Raw genomic sequence first — 14,250 nt, 5'->3', positions numbered from 1 at the left:
GAGCACGAGTCCATGGCCCCATCCTGTCTGTTGTCAACGGTACAGGCTGGTGGTGGTGGTGTAATGATGTGGGGAATGTTTTCCTGCCACACGTTATGTTCCTTGATACCAATTGAGCAACGTTTCCATGCCCCGAAGAATTCAGGCTGTTCTGGAGGCAAATGTGGGTCCGACATGGTACTAGATGGGTGTATCTAATAAAAACTGGCCGCTGTGTGTATATTTAGAAAAGGATCAGTCAGCCCAATGTTAAAATATATACACTAACCGTTCAAAAGTTTGAGGTCACTTCGAAATGTCCTTGTTTTTGAAAGAAAAGCTCATTTTTGTCCATTAAAATAACATCAAATTGATCAGCAATACAGTGTAGACGTTGTTAATGTTGTAAATGACTATTGTAGCTGGAAATGGCTGGTTTTTAATGGAATATCTACATAGGCATCAAGAGGCCCATTATCAGCAACCAGCACTCCTGTGTTCCAATGGCATGTTGTGTTAGCTAATCCAAGTTTATCATTTTAAAAGGCTAATTGATCATTAGAAAAACCTTTTGCAATTATGTTATCACAGCTGAAAACATTTGTTCTGCTTAAAGAAGCAATACAACTGGCCTTCTTTAGACTAGTTGAGTATCTGGAGCATCAGCATTTGTGGGTTCGATTACAGGCTCAAAATGGCCAGAAACAAATAACTTTCTTCTGAAACTCGTCAGTCTATTCTTGTTCTGAGAAATGAAGGCTATTCCATGCGAGAAATTGGCAAGAAACTGAAGATCTCGTAAAACGCTGTGTATTACTTCCTTCACAGAACAGCGCAAACTGGCTCTAACCAGAATATAAAGAGGAGTGGGAGGACCCAGTGCACAACTGAGCAAGAAGACAAGTACATTAGAGTGTCTAGTTTGAGAAACAGACGCTTCACAAGTCCTCAACTGGCAGCTTCATTAAATAGTACCCGCAAAACACCAGTCTCAACGTCAACAGTGAAGAGGCGACTCCAGGATGCTGGCCTTCCGCTGCAAAGAAACCTATACAAAAGGACACAAATAAGAAGAAGAGACTTTCTTGGGCCAGGAAACACAAGCAATGGACATTAGACCGGTGAAACTCTGTCCTTTGGTCTGATGAGTCCAAATTTGAGATTTTTGGTTCCAACCGCCGTGTCTCTGTGAGACGCAGAGTAGGTGAACGGATGATCTCCACATGTGTGGTTCCCACCGTGAAGCATGGAGGAGGAGGTGTTATGGTGCTTAGCTGGTGACACTGTCTGTGATTTATTTAGAATTCAAGGCACACTTAACCAGCATGGCTACCACAGCATTCTGCAGCGATACGCCATACCATCTGGTTTGCGCTTAGTGGGACTATAATTTCTTTTTCAACAGGACAATGATGCAACACACCTCCAGGCTGTGTAAGGGTTATTTGGCCAAGAAGGAGAGTGATGGAGTCCTGCATCAGATGACCTGGCCTCCACAATCACCCGAACTCAACCCAGTTGAGATGGTTTGGGATGAGTTGGACCACAGAGTGAAGGAAAAGCAGCCAACAAGTGCTCAGAATATATGAGAACTCCTTCAAGGCTGTTGGAAAAGTACTCCAGGTGAAGCTGGTTGAGAGAATGCCAAGAGTGTACAAAGCTGTCATTAAGGCAAAAAGTGGCTACTTTGAAGAATCTAAAATATATTTTGATTTGTTTAACACTTTTTTGGTTATTTACATGATTCCATATGTGTTATTTCATAGTGTTGATGTCTTCACAATTATTCTACAATGTAGAAAATAGTAAAAAATAAAGAAAAACCCTTGAATGATTAAGTGCGTCCCAACTGTTGACTGGTACTGTATATAGTTTGAGTGAGCAATCCTATTGAAGTCAATATTTACAGCTTCCATGTTATTGTCAGGTGCAGACCCATCATCGTACCTGTATTCCTGGTTGCTCCCAGAACAGAGGAATGGAACCACGGATCTGGATGAAGGAAGACACCTGGTCATCCAGGAAGATCACCTGCAGACAGAAGACAGAAGGAGAGGAAGACAGAAGGAGAAGACGACAGAAGGAGAAGACGACAGAAGGAGAAGACGACAGAAGGAGAAGACGACAGAAGGAGACAGAAGGAGACAGAAGAAGACAGAAGGAGACAGAAGAAGACAGAATAATACTTTAATCATCCATAGAAGATGGTCATTTGTCTCCCATACATAATATATATTTTTTAACCCTTTATTTAACTAGGCAAGTCAGTTAAGAACAAATTCTTATTTACAATGACGGCCCACCGGGTAACAGTGGGTTAACTGCCTTGTTCAGGGGCAAAACGACAGATTTTTACCTTGTCAGCTCGGGGATTCGATCTAGCAACCTTTCAGTTACTGGCCCAACGCTCTAACCACTAGGCTACCTGCCGCCCCATACTATAGTGAAATAGATATGCATGGACGCACAGACTCAGACACTAGCGTGGACAAGCTGGAGTAGAGGACAGCCACAGTGCCGAGAGAAACGTTTGTTATTTCCTTCTGTAATTGTTGTGATTAAGGTTGGTATAAAATCAAATATGAACACATAGGGCAGTGTTAATGTTGATATTACAGACGGGCTTGATTAATCAAATATCACTACGGAAGTTCGTATTCGATTCATTGGGAGAGTATACCTTTTTAGATAATTACAAAGCTTTTAGAAAACTATGTGACATTGCTACAATAGACCATTACATTTGAAATGTGTATAAAACTAACATTTTTATGACAGTTTTTAAATGTAAAAATAGCCCACCTGTCTAACGTCACCTCCTCTCCTCTCCTCTCCCTCCAGACCTACCTGTTCAGTCTCTATGAAGTAGCCCACCTGTCTAACCTCACCTCCTCTCCTCTCCTCTCCCTCCAGACCTACCTGTTCAGTCTCTATGAAGTAGCCCACCTGTCTAACCTCACCTCCTTCCCTCTCCCTCTAGACCTACCTGTTCAGTCTCTATGAAGTAGCCCACCTGTCTAACCTCACCTCCTTCCCTCTCCTCTCCCTCCAGACCTACCTGTTCAATCTCTATGAAGTAGCCCACCTGTCTAACCTCACCTCCTTCCCTCTCCTCTCCCTCCAGACCTACCTGTTCAATCTCTATGAAGTAGCCCACCTGTCTAACCTCACCTCCTTCCCTCTCCCTCTAGACCTACCTGTTCAGTCTCTATGAAGTAGCCCACCTGTCTAACCTCACCTCCTTCCCTCTCCCTCCAGACCTACCTGTTCAGTCTCTACGAAGTTGGCCACCTGTCCGTCATCGTTGGCCCCTCGGACGTTGAAACGTGTCCCGGCCCTCTCTGAGCTGAGGCGGGAGATGACGCAGGCCTTGGCCTGTTTGTGACCTGCGTAGATCGTTCTGATCTCCACCCCGCCACACATCAACCTCAACAACCAGTCATCACAGTTCACACCGTAATGCTTGAGGTGAAGGTGAAGAGACTGGTTCCTAGGAGAGAGGAGATACACGTCAACCTCAACAACCAGTCATCACAGTTCACACCGTAATGCTTGAGGTGAAGGTGAAGAGACTGGTTCCTAGGGGAGAGGAGATACACGTCAACCTCTACACACAGGTGCATGTCATAAGAGCCATGATGCACTAAACACAACACCAGCAGATCAGCCACAATATGAGACGGCATGAGGTGCAAAATGAGCTATGATTATGAGGTGCAATATGAGCTTTAGGATAACGAGGTGCAATATGAGCTTTAGGATAACGAGGTGCGATATGAGCATTAGGATAATGAGGTGCGAAATGAGCATTAGGATAATGAGGTGCAAAATGAGCTTAAGGATTATAAGGCGTAAAATGAGCTACGATTATGAGGCGCGATATGAGCATTAGGATAATGAGGCGCGATATGAGCATTAGGATAATGAGGCGCGATATGAGCATTAGGATAATGAGGCGCGATATGAGCATTAGGATAATGAGGCGCGATATGAGCATTAGGATAATGAGGCGCCATATGAGCATTAGGATAATGAGGCGCCATATGAGCATTAGGATAATGAGGCGCCATATGAGCATTAGGATAATGAGGCGCCATATGAGCATTAGGATAATGAGGCGCCATATGAGCATTAGGATAATGAGGCGCCATATGAGCATTAGGATAATGAGGCGCCATATGAGCATTAGGATAATGAGGCGCCATATGAGCATTAGGATAATGAGGCGCCATATGAGCATTAGGATAATGAGGCGCCATATGAGCATTAGGATAATGAGGCGCCATATGAGCATTAGGATAATGAGGCGCGATATGAGCATTAGGATAATGAGGTGCGATATGAGCATTAGAATAATGAGGTGCAAAATGAGCATTAGGATAATGAGGTGCAATATGAGCATTAGGATAATGAGGTGTAAAATGAGCTGCGATTGAGGTGCAATATGAGCTACGATTATGAGGTGCGATATGAGCTACGATTATGAGGTGCGATATGAGCTTTAGGATAATGAGGTGCGATATGAGCATTAGGATAATGAGGTGCAATATGAGCATTAGGATAATGAGGTGCAATATGAGCATTAGGATAATGAGGTGTAAAATGAGCTGCGATTGAGGTGCAATATGAGCTACGATTATGAGGTGCGATATGAGCATTAGGATAATGAGGTGCAATATGAGCATTAGGATAATGAGGTGCGATATGAACATTAGGATAATGAGGTGCGATATGAGCATTAGGATAATGAGGTGCGATATGAGCTTTAGGATAATGAGGTGCAATATGAGCATTAGGATAATGAGGTGCAATATGAGCATTAGGATAATGAGGTGCAATATGAGCATTAGGATAATGAGGTGTAAAATGAGCTGCGATTATGAGGCGCAATATGAGCTACGATTATGAGGTGTGATATGAGCATTAGGATAATGAGGTGCGATATGAGCATTAGGATAATGAGGTGCGATATGAGCATTAGGATAATGAGGTGCAATATGAGCATTAGGATAATGAGGTGTAAAATGAGCTACGATTATGAGGTGCAATATGAGCTATGATTATGAGGTGCGATATGAGCATTAGGATAATAAGGTACAATATGAAAGGGGATACCTAGTCAGTTGTACAACAATGCATTTAACTGACATTTGTTGCTAGGATTATGAGGTACAATACAATAATACGACTTGGACAGAGAAAATAAATCATTTGTATTGAGGTTTACATTTGAGTGATTGAACAGATGCTCTCATCCAGTCAGTGCATTCATCTGAAAGTAGCAGCAGCAAGACGAAACTAGGTAGGACCTAGGTTAGGACTAGGTTAGGACTAGGTAGGACCTAGGTTAGGATTGGTTAGGACTAGGTAGGACCTAGGTTAGGACTAGGTTAGGACTAGGTAGGACCAGATAAGGACTAGGTAGGACCAGATAAGGACCAGGTAAGGACCAGGTAAGGACTAGGCAGACCAGGTTAGGACTAGGTAAGGTAGACCAGGTAAGGACTAGGTAAGGTAGACCAGGTAAGGACTAGGTAGACCAGGTAAGGACTAGGTAGACCAGGTAAGGACTAGGTAGACCAGGTATGGACTAGGTAGACCAGGTATGGACTAGGTAGACCAGGTATGGACTAGTAAGACATCATACTCAATCACTTTCAGCAAAACACTTTTCTGATCCTCAGAATCACTTTAATATTTTGAGTCTAAAAATGTAATTGTCCCCACCAGAAGAAGCTGTTATATATAATATGTGTTCCACTCCCCAGTAGAAGAGGTCAGTATATATAATATGTGTTCCACTCCCCAGTAGAAGAAGAGGTCAGTATATATAATATGTGTCCCACTCCCCAGTAGAAGAAGAGGTCAGTATATATAATACGTGTCCCACTCCCCAGTAGAAGAAGAGGTCAGTATATATAATATGTGTCCCACTCCCCAGTAGAAGAAGAGGTCAGTATATATAATATGTGTTCCACTCCCCAGTAGAAGAGGTCAGTATATATATATAATGTGTCCCACTCCCCAGTAGAAGAAGAGGTTAGTATATATAATATGTGTTCCACTCCCCAGTAGAAGAAGAAGAGGTCAGTATATATAATGTGTGTTCCACTCCCCAGTAGAAGAGGTCAGTATATATAATATGTGTTCCACTCCCCAGTAGAAGAGGTCAGTATATATATATATATATATAATGTGTCCCACTCCCCAGTAGAAGAAGAGGTCAGTATATATAATATGTGTCCCACTCCCCAGTAGAAGAAGAGGTCAGTATATATAATATGTGTTCCACTCCCCAGTAGAAGAGGTCAGTATATATATAATGTGTCCCACTCCCCAGTAGAAGAAGAGGTCAGTATATATAATATGTGTTCCACTCCCCAGTAGAAGAAGAGGTCAGTATATATATATAATGTGTCCCACTCCCCAGTAGAAGAAGCGGTCAGTATATATAATATGTGTTCCACTCCCCAGTAGAAGAAGAAGAGGTCAGTATATATAATATGTGTTCCACTCCCCAGTAGAAGAAGAGGTCAGTATATATATATAATGTGTCCCACTCCCCAGTAGAAGAAGAGGTCAGTATATATAATATGTGTTCCACTCCCCAGTAGAAGAAGAGGTCAGTATATATATATAATGTGTCCCACTCCCCAGTAGAAGAAGAGGTCAGTATATATAATATGTGTGTCCCACTCCCCAGTAGAAGAAGAGGTCAGTATATATAATATGTGTGTTCCACTCCCCAGTAGAAGAAGAGGTCAGTATATATAATATGTGTTCCACTCCCCAGTAGAAGAAGAGGTCAGTATATATAATATGTGTTCCACTCCCCAGTAGAAGAGGTCAGTATATATATATAATGTGTCCCACTCCCCAGTAGAAGAAGAGGTTAGTATATATATATATATATATAATGTGTCCCACTCCCCAGTAGAAGAAGAGGTCAGTATATATAATATGTGTCCCACTCCCCAGTAGAAGAAGAGGTCAGTATATATAATATGTGTTCCACTCCCCAGTAGAAGAGGTCAGTATATATATAATGTGTCCCACTCCCCAGTAGAAGAAGAGGTCAGTATATATAATATGTGTTCCACTCCCCAGTAGAAGAAGAGGTCAGTATATATATATAATGTGTCCCACTCCCCAGTAGAAGAAGCGGTCAGTATATATAATATGTGTTCCACTCCCCAGTAGAAGAAGAAGTCAGTATATATAATATGTGTTCCACTCCCCAGTAGAAGAAGAGGTCAGTATATATATATAATGTGTCCCACTCCCCAGTAGAAGAAGAGGTCAGTATATATAATATGTGTTCCACTCCCCAGTAGAAGAAGAGGTCAGTATATATATATAATGTGTCCCACTCCCCAGTAGAAGAAGAGGTCAGTATATATAATATGTGTGTCCCACTCCCCAGTAGAAGAAGAGGTCAGTATATATAATATGTGTGTTCCACTCCCCAGTAGAAGAAGAGGTCAGTATATATAATATGTGTTCCACTCCCCAGTAGAAGAAGAGGTCAGTATATATAATATGTGTTCCACTCCCCAGTAGAAGAGGTCAGTATATATATATAATGTGTCCCACTCCCCAGTAGAAGAAGAGGTTAGTATATATAATATGTGTTCCACTCCCCAGTAGAAGAAGAGGTCAGTATATATAATATGTGTTCCACTCCCCAGTAGAAGCGGTCAGTATATATAATATGTGTCCCACTCCCCAGTAGAAGAAGCGGTCAGTATATATAATATGTGTTCCACTCCCCAGTAGAAGAAGAAGCGGTCAGTATATATAATATGTGTTCCACTCCCCAGTAGAAGAAGCGGTCAGTATATATAATATGTGTTCCACTCCCCAGTAGAAGAAGAAGCGGTCAGTATATATAATATGTGTTCCACTCCCCAGTAGAAGAAGAGGTTAGTATATATAATATGTGTCCCACTCCCCAGTAGAAGAAGCGGTCAGTATATATAATATGTGTGTCCCACTCCCCAGTAGAAGAAGAAGCGGTCAGTATATATAATATGTGTTCCACTCCCCAGTAGAAGAAGAGGTCAGTATATATAATATGTGTTCCACTCCCCAGTAGAAGAAGAAGCGGTCAGTATATATAATATGTGTTCCACTCCTCACCAGAAGAAGCGGTTGTCTGTGGTGTCCTCCTTGATCCGGCGGTGGGCGTTGAGGCTGAGGTCCATGCTGATGCCGCTAGAGGACCAAGCGAAATAAAAGTTCCCAGAGTTCAAGACTTTCCTGACATCAGCGATACGGTCGTCGTCACTCGGGTCGTTCTTCAGAGAAACAAACTCTGTAGACGTGACCCGAAACACCTCAGAGTCTTGCACTTTCCCTACGGAGCTACAGCCTGCTGCTACCACCAAGCTGTGGAGCATGGAATCACCTGGAGAGAGGGAGGAGGGGGGGGGGGGGGGGGGAGATGGAGGAGAGGTGGGAGGGGAGGATGGAGAGGAGAGAATGAGTGGAGAGTTGAGGAAAGGAGGAGAGAGGAGAGAATGAGAAGAGAGTTGAGGAAAGGCGGAGATAGGGAGGAAGAGAGGATGATGAAGGGAGGAGAAGAGGAGACGAGGAGGAAGGAGGAGAGAGGAGGAAGAAGAGAGGAGAGAGGGAGGGAGGGAGAGGAGACGAGGAGAAGGAAGAGAGGGAGAAGGAGTGGAGACGATGAGGAGGAGGATGAGAGGAGTCGAGGAGGAAGAGGGGAGAGAGGGAGAAAGAGTGGAGACGAGGAGGAGGACGAGAGGGGAGAGGAGACAAGGAGGAAGAGAGGAGAGAGGGAGAAGGAGAGGAGATGAGGAGGAAGAGAAGGAGACGAGACGAGGAGGAAGAGAGGAGAGAGGGAAAAGGAGATGAGGAGGAGGAGGAAGAGAGGAGACAAGGAAGAGGAGGAAGAGATGAGAGAGGGAGATGAGGAGGAAGATAGGAGAGAGAGCAGGAGAGGAGACAAGGAGGGAGAGAGGAAGGAGGAGTGGAGAACGAGGAGGAGACGGAGAAAGAGTGGAGATGAGGAGGAGGAGAGGGGGTTGAATGATAAGACAGAAAAGGAGGAAGAGAAGGAGATAGTAAAAACATGGGGAGATGGAAATAGCAGGAGGGAAAAGACAGACGATAGGATGAGAAGAAAGAGATAGAGGGAGAGGACGAACAGTGTGTTAAACCCCATGCCATCATACTGTCATTACCAGTATAGGGTTAACTGAGCTTGTTGTTTGCCTTCCTTCCTTCCTTCAGAGTCAGTAAACAGGTAGTGTTATATCAACGTGATCTGATCTGATCTGTAAAACTGGCTTTAATCTGTTTAAAGCGTAGCTTCCTACCATGTTATCATAACAGGCAGGCCTTCAAGATCAAGCAGAGGGCAGGAGACAGAGAAGCTGTGCAGTCAACAGGCAGGATTTACTGTAGAGTACAGGCTCCTCACAACCCTACAGTTCAACACATTGTTTTAGCAACCCTTTGTAATGGCATTGATTAAAACTAGGAAGAATGTTCTGCATTTGCCATGTGATCATCCATGCTTCATTGGGCTGGGCGATATGGTCAAGATGTCATATTACATTTTGACGTTATTTTATATTTATCCGTAATATAAATTCTAAATATGCTTTTTGAGAAGTTCATGACCCTAGAGTGGAAAACACAAACATAAGTGATTTCAAATAGGTATTTCTATATTCTGATTGTTTTATACTGTTTAACTAAACAATTTTCAGCATTTTCATAAAAATGTCTGCATTTCCTGCACTTCTTTTTCTGTGCCACTCAGGGCTGCATGATATGGACAAAACATCCAGGCCTAGTTATATTGGTGAACTGTTGAAATCATTGAAATGTAATGATTATTCTAATTCAATAGTTGGAATATAGTGGGCAGCACTTTGAATTAGAGGTCGACCGATTAAAATCGGCATGGCCGATTTCAAGTTTTCATATCAATCGGTAATCGGCATTTTTGGACGCCGATTATGGCTGATTACATTGCATTCCGCGAGGAGACTGCGTGGCAGGCTGACCACCTGTTACGCGAGTGCGGCAAGGAGCTAGCTAGCATTAAACTTATCTTATAAAAAACAATCAATCAATCTTAACTAGCTTGTCCTGCGTCCAATGCGGTGCCTGTTAATTTATCGTCGAATCACAGCCTACTTTGCCAAACGGGTGATGATTTAACAAAAGCACAATCGTTGCACGAATGTACCTAACCATAAACATCAATGCCTTTCTTAGAATCAATAAACAGAAGTATATTTTTTTAAACCTGCATATTTAGTTAAAAGAAATTAATGTGAGCAGGCAATATTAACTAGGGATATGGTGTCACTTCTCTTGTGTTCATTGCACGCAGAGTCAGGGTATATGCAACAGTTTGGGCCGCCTGGCTCGTTGCAAACTAATTTGCCAGAATTTTACATAATTATGACACAACATTGAAGGTTGTGCAATGTAACAGCAATATTTAGACTTAGGGATGCAACCCGTTCGATAAAATACAGAACGGTTTCGTATTTCACTGAAAGAATAAACATTTTGTTTTAGCTAAATGACAGTTTCCGGATTTGACCATATTAATGACCAAAGGCTCGTATTTCTGTGTTATTATATTATAAATAAGTCTATGATTTGATATTTCATAGAGCAGTCTGACTGAACGGTGGTAGGCAGCAGCAGGCTAGTAAGCATTCATTCAAACTTTACTGCGTTTGCCAGCAGCTCTTAGCAATGCTTGATTCACAGCGCTGTTTATGACTTCAAGCCTATCAACTCCTGAGATTAGGCTGCCAATACTAAAGTGCCTATTAGAACATCCAGATATTGCACAATTACTTTCTTCTCCAACACTGTGTTTTTGCATTATTTAAACCAAATTGAACCCATTTCATAATTTGAGACTAAATAGATTTTATTTATGTATTATAATAAGTTAAAATAAGTGTTCATTCAGTATTTTTGCAATTGTCATTATTACAATTATATATATATATATATATATATATATATATATATATATATATATATATATATATATATATATATATATATATATATATATATATACACACAACCTCCCCAGTCCTTATATATACACACACACATATATATAAAATTGTCCGATTAATCGGTATCAGCTTTTTTTTTGTCCTCCAATAATCGGTATCGGTGTTGAAAAATCATAATCGGTCGACCTCTACCTTGAATACACTGTTGATTAACATGAAAACAAATTAATAAACCAGGGCGGATTTATTGCGACAGGGTAGGAACCAAAGTATTAGTCAGCGGTTCCTAGGGGACCCTATACAATTTTACATTCCCCTTCCTCATGTAGCTAGCTAACATATTCATGCTTCACCCATTCCTCTCTGATTTAGAAGATTTTTCACAAACAACATGCTGACCTAGACCTACACCAGATATATATAATATATATATATATATATATATATATATATATTATAGTATATTACGAAGCAAGATCAAGGAGTTACCCAGCTAACTTGCCTGAATATTCTGAAATAACTTTTTAGTTTTTAGAAAAATAAGCTTGAAATAGGCTCAACAACCAAAACACACAGATCTATGTTTAGCTTTTTTTACGAACCAGAAAATCAACTGTTATTTCAATCAAAGTTACCTGGCTAACTCATTGCCAATGTTTTGTAGTATACCCTTCAGCGCTGGTCATCTAGCTAGCTAGCTATCCAGCTAACTAGCGCTTAGCATTAACAGCTAATGCGATTTATTTTAGCCACAAATTGGTAAAAAAAATACACAAACTGAATGGCAAGTGAAGTGCTCGTGACTCCGTGGTCGAGCAACACCAACAACCGCTCTGTCCTGATGAACAGGGGGCAGGGCTGTGGGAAGCGGCATGCAGGATATGGAGAGACGACTTGCAAGTCGCAAACAGAGTAAACTATAAAAACGGACATTACGCGCGCCGGAGTTGCTTACCACATTTAACAAACCGAACATTAAAATACCGTTATAGAAGGTAAAGTAAAAACCCAAACCGGTCCGTCCATCAATACCGGTATACAAAACATTTTGAAAACCTTCCTAATATTGAGTTGCACCACCCACTTTTGCCTTCAGAACCCCATCAATTGGTCAGGGCATGGATACTATAAGGTGTCAAAACCGTTCCACAGGGATGCTGACCCATGTTGACCAATGCTTCCCACAGTTGTGTCAAGTTGGCTGGATGTCCTTTGGGTGGTGGACCGTTCTTGAAACACACGGAAACTGCTGAGTGTGAAAAACCCAGCAGTATTGCAGTTCTTGACACAAACCGGTGCGCCTGGCATCTACCAACATACCCTGTTCAAAGGCACTTCAATATGTTGGTCTTGCCCATTCACCCTCTGAATGGCACACATACACAATCCATGTCTCAATTGTCTCAAGGCTTAATTAAAAATCCTTCTTTAACCTGTCTCCTCCCCTTCATCTACACTGATTGAAGTGGATTTAACAGATGACATCAATAAGGGATCATAGCTTTCACCTGGATTCACCTGGTCAGTCTATGTCATGGAAAGAGCAGGTGTTCTTCTATAGTAGAATACAGTATACCACCCAGGCCCTAATACTTCTCGAAGGGTAGGGGACCCATCCTCACAGGGATAACATTAGATCCATGCTAGGCTATATGATTATACGGTGCTGCATCCAATAGGGTGTTTACAGTAATCAGACCCCCAGGTGTCAAGTACATTACAAGTACCTTACCTTTAAACCTTACCTTTAACCCTTACCTTTAACCCTTACCCCTTAACCCTGAACTTTACCCTGAACTTGTGACTCACCCAGGTTGAGGCGAAGGACTCCCAGAATCCCGTAGGCGTCCATCATCTTGGTGTAGGTGTTCTTAATGGTCTCCTTCTCTGCTGCCGCTGGCGGACGGACAAGAGACATCAGGACTATCATTATACGAAAGACAACACTCATTATGTTATTAGACTATCATTATTACATTTACATTTTAGTCATTTAGCAGACGCTCTTATCCAGAGCGACTTACAGTTCATACATTATTATTATTTTTATTTTTTTCCCCCTGTACTGGTCCCCCGTGGGAATCGAACCCACAACCTTGGCGTTGCAAACACCATGCTCTACCAACTGAGCCACACGGGACCACTATCATTATACGAAAAGACAACACTCATTATGTAATGTAAAAATAGTTACTTGACAAGGGCACTTACAGTGCATTCAGAAAGTATTCACATCCCTTGACTTTTTACACATTTTGTTGTGTTGCAAAGTGGGATTAAAATGGATTTAATTGTAATTTTTTTGTCAATGATGTACACAAAATACTCTAATGTCAAATTGGAAGAAAATTTTGAATATTTCTTAAAAAGAAAAAAAAAATAACATATTATTTCTTGATTTGATAAGTATTCAAACCCCTGAGTCAATACATGTTAGAATCACCTTTTGCAGCGATTACAGCTGTGAGTCTTTTTGGCTGTGAGTCTAAGAGCTTTCCACACCTGGATTGTGCAACATTAGCTCATTATTCTTTTCAAAATACTTCAAGCTCTGTCAACTTGGTTGTTGATCGTCGCTAGGCAACCATTTCAAACAGATTTAAGCCATAACTGTAGCTCCGCCACCCAGGAACATTCAATGTCTTCTTGGTAAGCAACTCCAGTGTAGATTTGGCCTTGTGTTTTAGGTTATTGTCCTGCTGAAAGGTGAATTCATCTCCCAGTGTCTGGTGGAACTCAGACTGAACCAGGTTTTCATCTAGGATTTTGTCTGTGCTTAGCTCCATTCTGTTTATTTTTTAGCCTGAAAAACTCCCCAGTCCTTAATGATGACAAGCATACCCATAACATGATGCAGCCACTACAATGCTTGAAAATATGAAGAATGGTACCACAACAGTGTGTCCTCAGTCTCCTCGTGTACTCCCTGTATACCCATGACTGCATCGCCTCACACGGTTCCAACTCCATCATCAAGGTCTCCGACGACACGACAGTAGTAGGCTTATTATGAACAACAACGAGAGTGCCTACAGGGACGAGGTAGGCACTCTGACTGTGTGGTAAACAACCTATCCCATCAAAGTCAGCAAAACAAAGGAGCTCATTATGGACTTCAGGAGGAACCAGGCTGGGCACGCCCCTATCCTCATCAACGAGGCCGCCGTTGTGATGGTACAAAACGTCCAAGTTCCTCGGCGTACACATCTCCGAGGAAGTGAAACGGTCAAACCACACGGACACCGTGGTGAAA

General features: G+C 42.0%; 1 non-coding gene across 1 annotated transcript; it reads right to left on the bottom strand.

Annotated features, from left to right (window-relative positions):
* Positions 1 to 13,063: 13,063 nt before the first annotated feature.
* trnaa-ugc (transfer RNA alanine (anticodon UGC)) lies at positions 13,064 to 13,139 on the bottom strand. The gene has a single exon. It is a non-coding gene; the product is annotated as a tRNA-Ala (tRNA).
* Between the last annotated feature and the right edge of the window lie 1,111 nt (positions 13,140 to 14,250).

The sequence above is a fragment of the Salmo salar genome, chromosome 11, assembly GCF_965601325.2.
Source record: "Salmo salar chromosome 11, fSalSal1, whole genome shotgun sequence".
Classification (NCBI taxonomy): domain Eukaryota; kingdom Metazoa; phylum Chordata; class Actinopteri; order Salmoniformes; family Salmonidae; genus Salmo; species Salmo salar.
Note: the sequence above shows the minus strand (reverse complement) of the source record. Positions and strands in the feature narration are given on the sequence as shown.